Here is an 11,218-nt window from a genome sequence, read left to right as displayed (position 1 = left end):
TACCTGTCAAATCCTTCCCCATGACAATCAATCATGGAAAAGATCGAAACACTCTAATAGAACAGTCACCCTAATAGAGCACTCAGGCAGGTACTTACTGATTTATTAGTCAAACGCTTTATGAAGCTAGCAAATAAGAAATATATATAGCTTATAAGCATGGAAGAATACATAATTGGAAGAATATTTGAGCACTGCAGCATAGCATGATAGAGTAAAGATTAAGCATATAGCTTAGTGCCCAGCTAGTCTTTCACTGATTGTGACTTCATCACATTAAAATTAGTTATAAGTTATATAGCTGTCAGTTTCAAATGTTAGACTCATGCTGCATGTGTATGGCTATAACAAAAGGGAACAACACTGTATTTACATGTGTTGCAACTGTATAATGTAAGAAATTAATGTGAACACATGATGTAGGCCTGCCTAAGCTACATGCAGTGTGTTTAACACATAATGTTAGTCAATAATTTGCTAAGGAATTTACAGCTGAAAATAATCTCAGATTTAATCCCAGAGCTAGGGACCCGCCGATTATGCTGGCATAATTATGAGCATAATAGGTGCCTGAAAGCATTGAGCATAATGCTAGCATAATAGGTAGAATATTTGTGTAATAGTATGAATCCTTAGCAGCTATCACAGAAAGATCGATATACTCTAATAGAACAGTCAGTAACTCTAATAGAACAATCATATAGCTGACTGTTCTATTAGAGTATATCGATATTTTCTGTAATATGCAGTTTGACAAGTAAGTTTATGCTTCAGCCACTTATTATCTATCCATAAAATGGAAATTATTAGTAGAGCATGAGAACTGAGGCATAAATAATTGGGCATAATTTGAGCATAATAGGTAAGTATTGAGCATAATTTAAGCATAATAGGTAAATTTTTGAGCAGTGCAGCATAGCATAATAGGTAAAATTATGAGCATAATCGGCGGATCCCTACCCAGAGCATGCAATTTTGAAAATTTTCCTGGGGAAGCATGCCCCCATGCAGACCCCCTAGTATTCACACAAGTGCTCAGCATTTCACTGCCTACCCCTTGGCCTGACTACTTTTGAATTGCTTCTTCTGGCCCTGCTTCAATGTAAAGCAGAGACATTTCTAGTTATTTCAATTACCAGTGAAAATGTCAGATAATACAAGGCATTACCTGACGTGGATTCAACAATTTAACTGCACTTCTTATTGGACACACTACAACCTACAACCGTGTATTTTATCTAACAATTTGTCAGGCAGCTGTACATGTGTCAGATAGTTGTATTTGACACTGATTTAGTGGCCTCGTGTCAAGTATAGGTCCCAAACATAGCTTTGCACTTCATGACCTTATTAATAAGACCACCTCAAGCTCATTGACTTCATGATTATAGACTGCTTCTTATGAATCTGTATTGCATTACTTGAGCATATACAGTCACATTGAGACACTATTATCCTTTACAACATTGTTGACTTACACTGGATCCCAGTATACTGATTCATCCAACATCTAGTTTGTTCTATAGCACTATTCCAACCCAGCAAAATTCAAAATTAATAACATTATCATAATGATCACGCTGAATGCAATAATACAGCTACTAATTATAATATAATACATTCAGTTGATTGAGTGTATACAATGACTCACTTGAGAACACTCAGCAGGACACTCTCCAGTGGTGTTGACTGTGGTACAATTAGCCTGCATGTAGTTTAGTACATGTACAAAGCAACATGATCCTTACAAGGGTAAAGTTTGAATTCTAAATCATTATGTACACAATGCAAGTATGCATATATACGTACACACAGCTAGTAAAATTGCATCTTTTTAATTGTACACAGGTAACTTTGAATTTACTATAAATTAATGATTTTAATTTTGGAATACTATTCATTGCCCTAGCAGAGGTATGGTCAATCACTCGACAACAATTCCTACCACTTGAATGTCTGACACACTATTAATAGTTGTTAATACATATATAGTGATAGTAACTGACAATAACTAATATATGATACTTACATTATCTCCTACTAGGCACTACTGAAGCACTTGATAGACAAGTGCTTCAGCAGCCATTGACGCTTGCATATGCTTACAGATAAAGTGCACGCTCACACAAACATGCTTCAATTAATCTAGTGCCTTTGGACAATTTGCTTAAACAAGCAAACAAACAAACAAAAATAAATTGCAAACAAAAATAAATTGCACATAAGGTAATTCACTGACACACGTACGTACCTTCACCTCAATATTAGCTGTACAATAAAGGAACCTGACCGCTTTTCAATGATATCCCTATCTCAGTAGATGATCTTTATCATTAAGTCAACAACTACTTCAATTTAACTTCATCCCTGTTAAATTAATGTCTTGACTACTCAACTATCACTAAAGACAGCCATAGTCTTACCTGAGCCACACCTTATTAAGACATGGCTCCAACTGTACACAATTCAAAGTTCACACACTTACACAGCCAATACTGCAAAGCACATGACCATAATGAAGACACACTTTCAAAATTCTCACACTTACATACGTACCAGGTAGCTTGTTCTTTTTTATTTTAATACACAACATTATATTACCTCCTACTTTACCTTCCCCCATCCACAGCTCAACACCTCCATCACATGATCATATGGGGTGTAACTATGTACTTTGCATCTATACCCTTGTACACATGGGTACATATACAGGCTACTGCTAGTATGACAACAGCAGCATGTGGGAGGTGTACAGGACTCTTACAATGAAGACTTACATTCAGAACTGCTTGGGTGGAAAGGTTAGCTCAAGATGTAACCTTCCATATGGCATCTAGTGAAAAGGAAATTGTGGGTGAGAAACTTCCTTCACCTCCAATTTCTTTCTTGCACCCAAGCATAGCAACAAAGTTTGTACTTTGGCCATGATATTTCAAATTTTCTAGGCTTCCCATGCAGCGGTCGAGGCTCTGTACACCAACCAAACCCCCTTTAATCACCAGATTGCAAGGGGACTGAAGCTTTCTGCTTATGATACTGGGATCATCAAAGTAATAGAGGTGAGTGTTAAACATTAATTACTTATTATGCACATACTTCTTATTATGAGCTTAAACAAATTATGTTCCATTTCCTATATTTGTATCTGTTTTTTAAAAGACATGCTTATTTTGTGTGTTGAGTATAACTGATCCCACAATGTAATGTTACACTTGTTGATCAGGTTTTTCATACATTTTGCAAACACTGTTATAGTGAAGAACCACTGTAGTTGATGATTATTTGTATGGACTATAGCAATTACATTAATCATAATGATGATATTACTTACATTCTTAAGATTCCTACAGTTTTAGGCTTTTCAATCTTAGAAGTTAGACTTTAAATTTAGAGTGACACAAATGTCCTCTAATTTTAGGACTTTCTTCTGAATATATCTTCTACATTCAAGATACCCTACTTAAAATCAGGGATAGTCTGCAATTTACACTAAATATTAAAAAAAGATACTCAAAACTAGAAAATTTTATTTGCTGTGTGACTCGCAGATAGTATGGAGGACTTCCTACCATTTGGAATAGATGGAAACGTGGTTGAATTAAATGATGACAACAAAAAGTTCAGACAGAACTTTACAAAGACAAGGTACACCTTGTCTTAACACTGAAGCATTTGAATGGAGAAGATTTACTCCACTTAACAATGCACACATACCACTTACCTCTCCACCTGTGTGGAACACGAACTGTTGATGCTTTCAAAATCAAGATTATGCTCTAGAGTTGGCTGTTTTATTAGGGTATATCAGTCTTTCCTGACTGTTGTATTAGAGTAAGTGACTACTCTATTAAAGTTTCTTAATCTTTTTCCGTGAAGTGTAAATAATCAGCCAAGAAACAATAAAAGTAATAACATTGCACATTTTCTTGATATAAAATGCAGTATTAAGGCATAGTGTGTTTATGTTTTGCTGTATTTTTGGTGCTTGCATTGCGCATTTAATTAAAAATCTTGAAAATCGTCCTATTATGCTGGCATAATGCTTGATGCTTTTGCTAGCCTAATATGCTCAAAATTATGCTGGTATAATTGGCACAAGCCTAGAACTGTAGCACATTTACAAGATAGAGCAGATTGTCACCAGTATGAAAGTACTTCAGAAAAAAATTGTACTAATGACTATTTTGAATTTGATACCAAATTTGTGAGTTCTTGTACTGCATACATGGAAAACATGTAGTACTTAACAACCCAACTTCACCACAAAAGCTGAACTGTCATCAACACTGAACTGTATGTACATGTTTAGTCAGTGGCTTGTGGCTTTAGCCATGTCAACAGTTATTTCAAGTATCCTTTTGATGTGGTTAACACTCCAATCGATGAGGTATAAATTACCATGATTAAACCATACATTAGCAGTCGCACCCACGCATGCACTATTACTCACATATGTGATATTAAAAAGCTACTTGCACTCAGTACATATGGGTGTGCACACACACACACACACCTACAAAGCAAAAGCAAAGACTTCAGCAGCTACAGTACTACACGGTCACGCTACCCAGTGGCCAGTACTGGGGGGCACCAGTGTGCTACTCAGGTGTTATGAGTCAGTGCAGGCATGCCCTCCTGGGGCAGGACTAGTAACCCACAGGAGGCTGTACCATGTCTCACAGTTGAAGGTGTGGGTACCCAAAGTCCCACCTGGACCTTCAACTGCTATATGAGACATGGATAGTTGAGCATTTGCTTCCCCAGTTTACACTAGGTGCCCATTGATGTTACAGCTGGGTGGGCTGCTTCCCCAGCTGAAGATCTCTTCCACACACACCTACACATGTACACACACACACACACACACACACACACACACACACACACACACACACACACACACACACACAAACACACACACAACACACACAAAGCAAAAGCCTTCAGCTGCCGCTACGTGGTCACGCTTCCCAGTGGCCAGCACTGGGGCACCTGTGCGCTACTCAGGTACTATGAGTCAGCGCATGCATGCCCTTCTGGGGCAGGACTAGTAACCTGCAGGAGGCTGTACCAGGCCTCACAGTTGAAGGTTTGGGCACCCAAAGTCCCACCTGGACCTTCAACTGCTATATATATATGACAGTTGAGCATTTGCTTCCCGAGGTACCCATTGATGTTACAGTTGGGTGGGCTGCTTCCCCAGTTGGCACCAGGCCATCAGGTCCCCATTTTAACAGCTGGGTAGACTGGAGCAATGTGAGTAAAGTTTCTTGCTCAAGGAAACAACAGCAACACCAAAGTGGCCCAGCTGGGAATCAAACCTGGAACCTTTCAATTACCAGGCAGAGACACCCTAACCACTTGGCTGCACACACACACGCACACACACACACACACACACACACACACACACACACACACACACACACACACACACTCACTTTCAACTTACCATATGAGTGGTAATCAGATGTGGTCAAGCACACAGCAACATCGTGGTTTGAAGAGTAAAGGGTATCTGTGGTAAGGAATTTAATGGCAATACATAATTACTGAGTCCACAAGGTGAACAAAAGAACAGTTTATAAAACAACACAGAAAATAGAATTTTTAGGCCATGCATATGCACAGAGAACCATTCTTTGCAGAGGTGGATCCAGAGTTTGGAAAGGGGGGTGCACTTGGCTGAAAAAAAAGTTGAAGACCAAAAAAAAGGTCGCAGCAATAATGGCCATCCTATACTAAATGTATATCCTATAAAGTATATAAAGATCCTTATTCATAGCTTCATAGTTAAGCTACACTGCCTCATGAATACTGTGACTACTTTATTAGAGTGACTGCTCTATTAGAGTATCTCGATCTTGCATGCACTTATTTTCTTAAAGGTGGATCCGCCACTGCCTAGCCAGCCCTTACATTTCACACATACAACAGTAATTAAATTAAAGCTTTCCTCCAGCTACACACACACACACACACACGTTTAGCTACATGTCTGAAATATATATACACAATTGTTGCCTATGCATTGATGTATCAAAATTCAAGCACAACTATCCCCACCACACCCTTCCCTGCCACACTCTTCCCTTTCCCTACCGCTTCTGGTGGACTGTGTTAATGTACTGTACTATTGTTTGCATATTACGTATAACTTAATCAAGATGCTGTATTATGTATCAAGACACACGATAGTGTGTCGTGTGGCCCAAGAAGCCGGTGCGCCACACCGTGGGTATATTGACAGGAAGAAAGAAAACTTCATTTTCACACTTTTGTATCTCGGTGATCCATTATCCGATTGGAACCAAATTTGCAACAGAGTTGCCCGCCAGCCAGGGGAGTCTACATACCAAATGTGAAGGAAATCGCTCTAGGAATGTCCAAGATACGAGCTGCCAAAGTTTGGTTTTTTTTCTTCGTTTTTTTTCTTCTTCGTGTTTTACTTGCAAAAATTGCTATAAAACGCAAGCGCGTACTCCAATCGCCTTGAAATTTAGCACACAGAAAGGGAGTCCTAAGGCGAATCCTAGCATCAACTTTGGTGCAAATCCGATGAATGGTTCGAGAGTTATGTCCGATTATTCGCGTAAAACAAGATCGATTTGTTGTCACGCCTACAGGGTAAACCGCTCCATGGAATGAATTGAAAATTGCTATGTAGATGGAGTAACCATCGTAGGAGTGCCTTTTGGTGGTTTGTAGATGGTTTGAAAGGAATCGAGATAAAGACCATGGAGATATGACACAAAACCCAACCCTCTGATCCTTAATGCAGTCTTGCACTGCATTAAAAAGCATTCAAAATACAAATAAAATAATAAATGGCTAGCTGGATCAAGCTTATGTAAGCAGCTAGCTACCTTCAGTGCTGGTCAATATAGGCGGTCCTTTAGATACGCCCCTGCTATACTTGAAGGATGCAGGGATCTTTCCGCCATCCAAATACTATATCTATGCAAAGCATAAAACTTTAGCGCTTGGCGCGCGCAGCGCGCCAAGCGCTAAAGTTTTATGCTTTGCATAGATATAGTATTTGGAAGTTGGAATTAATGAATTCCAATTTGCAAAGTTTATATTTTTAAGTGCTTCCAGCTTTTAATGCGATGGTTACGGTGGTTGCTGTGGCTTATAGGCGATAATTGAAGCCATTGAATATAGACATTACTGTAAGATTTACTCTCTACGATATGGTTTCCTTGTGGCTATTGCTTTAAGGAAGCATGCTAAATGTATTATCTACATTATATATCTATATTATACAGGTAGCCCTTGCTAAAGATCGAACTACCCTAATAGAACAGTCGGTATATTCGTAAATGACCAATCACTGAGTTTAATGATTTAACTATAACTTGCATGATCTAATTGCAGAAGTGGTCACTAAATGAGGTCTCAGTGTACTGTATAGTAGTGACTCCCTAAAGTAACACCCCACCACCCCCCTTCCAAATGGACATCCCCTTAAAACTACACCATAGAAGCATCTTACAAAATTTTTATCTACAAGCCTCTATATGATCACAACAAGGCTAGAATTTAAGCAACACAGTATATGGTCACCGTATTCTGCCTGTGGGATATACCTTCCAGCCCTGCATATATATATTTATAATGCTGAATATTTAGCTTCGGTAACAAAGCCTTACTGTGTTCAATATTAAGATTGCCACTACATTATTTATGCACACGCAGTATGCCTCAGAACTTGTGAATCTTGTATCAACCAGCTAGGAGCAAGATGACCACGTCTTTTGATAATCAATTAATGCTTACGCAGCACAATCACAAGTTGACCTCATCTCCTTGGCATTGGTGACTGGTAAGAATAAAGAGACACAGAGAAACCCCACTGCGTGTAATGACGTACAGATCAGTTGTGTAAGGTCCGCTTGAAATACACTGACAATCAGTCACCCTAATTACCCAATTGCAACAGTCAAGCATGCATAGTATCCTAATAGAACACTCACCATATAGCTATATAAAGAAAGTAAAGAAATTGAAGTAGTATTTTGGTAGTATGTAGGATACAAGTGATAAAAGTTTCTAGTAAAAGCAAGTGATATTCTTGGGACATTCCTTGGACCAAGACAAGTCCGTCACCTCATTTGAACACAGTAACTTATTCATTCCGAATTCTGGGATGAAGACCAGCTTGACTTCCATATCGTACAATGGAGACCAAGAACAATCCAACAGGTCATTCATTTTTTAACATATATTATTATATTAAAGTAGCTACATGTATAAGTTAGGGACTATGACTTTTTATAAACTATTCACGGATGTAATTATCACATTGTATGACCAACTGTTGGTATAATCCATGGACCATACGAACATCCTGAACATCCTTAAATCACTATAGAAGGCAAAATTGTATCTACGAATGTGGCAATGATAAGAGGACTTGAAGAGATAGCTGAATGGACAGTACAGAACCCCTGCCGAAGTGCTGATGATGACAAATACTTGCTAATCCAACTCTCTCTATTCTATTATTTTGTCTACAATAATTGAACTAGGCTCTGTATAAGTATGGGTCACGGCTACTTTTGAGATGATGAGATATGGATTCGAAGCCTGTTAGGCCTACTAAATTCTAATAAAGATGCAAAGATTAAATGCATTTCTATAATTATTCTTTTTTTATAACCTAATCCCCTGAGTAGTGGGCCCCTAGTGCACAGTGTTCTATTGTTATTTTTATAATACCAATCGTCCATTGTTTTCCCAGTTATTTTCGGTCTAAAAGTAGTTCAGTGTCCCAAGTACAGTTTAGGTTACGTTATGTAGCTAAGGATGTAGAATATTTTGCAGTCAGACCTTCAGTGCTGGCCAATGTAAAGTATACTAACAAACAAATTTTGTTTTCTGGAGGGAGTACACAGAAGGTAGAGCCTGTAAGAAGTATTTACCCATAGCCCAGGCGCCTAAGTGAAAATCTTAGAGCTAAATCACTTTAAGTGAAAAGGGACAAATATCTCAGAAGGGGTGCATGTAAAAAAACCAACCAAATCTCCACACCATGCACCCAGAGAATTAATTTGTCTGAAGTATTCTGTATCTTCTGCAATTAGATGCAATTGTAAGGTAATGACAGATGGTAAATCATTACCGTCCATTATATGCTTCCATATATATAGTACACCAGAATTAAAGGCAGACGCATATAGTCCATAGAAACACACTGGGGTGTGTTGTTTAAGTATGAATGGAACCATGCATGCAGTTTGATAAGAAGCATTGATTCTTAAATAGTTCTAACAACAGGTGATAATTTAGAATGCCATTTAATGTTTACAAGAATGTAGATATCAGCACTTTTATGTAATTTTTTTTCCGGCCCACCATGTATATACAAACCGTGTTAAACTTTACAAGCTCCATGTAATAGTATGCACAATGTAACCAAACTACACTCAACATTTGCAATACTAGTTGTAGGAACTCTGTAATTAGAACATGAACAATGAAAATCATAGATGCACACACATTTGTAAACGTATTCATATTGTATGTACTTTCACATGATTCAATGATATGCTCTGTGTCGTTCTTACATGATGCTACAAGCAGGGTAATGTCGTTCATACACTTGTAATCACAGAACTTAATAAAATGACATTGTTGTGATATTGGACCAGCAATCGTCTTTGAATTATGCATGTACACCTTGCAGTTGGATGTTGGCGGTTCATGATTCCCTCCTTAAAACCCCATATATGGCGGACGTCAAATTTATTAAATCACATGTACAGGGGGTCAATATTTATCTAAAGTTTTTAAAGGTGTGAATAACGTCAATATCACTATTGTATTGTACATATGTATGTATTAATCACACAGCCCTGCATAACCATATTCATGTCATTATAAAGCACATGTACAGTTTCAATTAAGATCACTCCTGCAGGCATTACTATTAAGGCTGTGGGTTGTCACCATCACAATTATAGTATGTTCACTATACGTTATGTTCACTATACGTTATGTTCACTATACGTTATATACATACGTTAGGTTGGTACTCCACATATACGTATACTCCATTAAGGTAAATACAGGTATATACTCTCTAATACAACATTCTTACAGATGATGCCACTTTTAATACAATTATCACTAGATGTTAATTTCTGTGACATTCGTTCAGTAACAATCAGTATGTGCATGTGTGTGTGTGTGTGAGTGTGTCTTAATACGTCCTTGTGGTCGCAGTTTGTGGAGGAAGAGTAGACATCGCAACTTTTGTGGAGCTACCAATTTGTCACTGGTTCAGGAGGAATCATAGAACTCTGCTATAGCAGTGCACTGTACAGCGGGAAGCTACCAAGTACCAAGTGTCTTAATACGTCCTTGTAACTGCAGACTGCATGCAGTGAGGAATTGCATGGAGGCTTGTTGATCAGATTATGAATCACATCACTCGTGTCACCCTAGCTGAATTAATTCCCACACTTTACTGGCAAATCCATTAGCTGCATGTGTTATTGAGTGTATCATCATTACCCTCTGCATTCCACTTTATGTATGTTATGTTGGTGTGGTTTGTGGTCAAGCTGTTAAAACCCCAAACTTTCCAAAAAAAATTAATTATATGCCTGTGTATACTGTTCTTTAAAATCCATGTATAGTCATGGCATGCTGCTTTAACATACTACTGTACGTTAATGTTGGACAAGTTTTGCATACCCCATTAGCAACAATATACCCTATAGTGTATAGGCAATATTATGCGTAAATACATATTCTCACATTCACGAAGGTAGTTTTCACTTTAGCTCTTCTAGATCTAAACTAGAGTTTGATATCCAAGGATTTGTCATTTCAAAACACTAGCTATAGCCTCCCCCTTAATAGTGAAGATAAACACGTTACATAACAGAGTGACAGACATGCACAGATGGATGGTCTGATGTTCATGTAATAAAAAAGAGGGGGCATACACTATAACAAAATATCCCATATATATGTGCCTATACCTTTATTTAATATGCCCCCAACCACTCCAATAAAATCATTCCAATACAATATTTATTTTGTCGCGTTCTACACTGTATATACAATTTGTTATTTTGTCAATGTTGGTGAGTTCACAGCAGGGGTTATGCTTTAGCAGTTAGCTATCAACCGTCAATCAATTCACAACACATTTAAATGTAACTGTGACAATAGCTCATCTCACATTGCTTAAAATCAGTACACACCC

Source organism: Dysidea avara, chromosome 12, assembly GCF_963678975.1.
Source record: "Dysidea avara chromosome 12, odDysAvar1.4, whole genome shotgun sequence".
In the NCBI taxonomy this organism is placed as follows: Eukaryota; Metazoa; Porifera; class Demospongiae; order Dictyoceratida; family Dysideidae; genus Dysidea; species Dysidea avara.
Note: the sequence above shows the minus strand (reverse complement) of the source record.